Genomic DNA, 882 nt, shown 5'->3' with positions numbered 1-882 from the left:
GAATGTACATAGTACGAGACTTAATATCGATGTTTCAATTCGGTGTACATTGTAAGATTTGAACCGAGGAGCAGGCATACGGGTAATTATTTCGAATTCGTGCCATACTAAGTTCCGAAAAGTTGACATTGACTCAGTTTGTTGTGCTATTTTGTAGGTCATATGTTTCAATCCATCCAAAAGTTTTCTCACTACCATGGTGTTCATCATATACATATGCATTTGTGTTAAAAAAGTAGCGTGGATACAGTGAAATGCGAAATCCACGTTAGAATTGGAGATCGCTACGTGACACACACTCTAATACAAATAACTAACTACGTGACAAACACTCTAATTCAAATAACTAATTATGTGGGACACACTCTAATCCACGTTAGCGTGGGTACCGTTTTGATTTTTTTTTCAAATAACTCCTCATTTATTAATTTATAGTACTCCCTTTGTTCACTTTTATAAGACCTTGAAGACATTTCAAACAATGTGCAAAATAGTTCATTTTAACTTGTTTGAAACGACTTACAAAAGTGAACGGATGGAGTATCTAGTTTTGAATGACTAATTATTGCAAGGAAAACACGGGCATGGTAATACATACAGATTCGTTTGCAAATGAAAGAAGATTCATTTGCATTCTCAAATGTAGGCGCACCAGGCAAACCAGGGTCGTGTCGTTGTGGACGCTGCTTCGGTGCCTTAAAGGCAACTGCCTTTGCGTCACTAACATGTGGGCCAGCCACCTGTTGGGCCCATATGTCATGGACACAAAGGTAGGTGCCTTAAGGCACCTAAGCATAGTCCTGTTGGGGTGGTCGCATGTGTCGGACGGACACGTAGCACCCAGCCACCCACCCCCTCCCCCCCCCCCCAAAAAAGGACGAC

Source organism: Triticum dicoccoides, chromosome 4A (genome assembly GCF_002162155.2).
Source record: "Triticum dicoccoides isolate Atlit2015 ecotype Zavitan chromosome 4A, WEW_v2.0, whole genome shotgun sequence".
NCBI lineage: Eukaryota > Viridiplantae > Streptophyta > Magnoliopsida > Poales > Poaceae > Triticum > Triticum dicoccoides.
Note: the sequence above shows the minus strand (reverse complement) of the source record.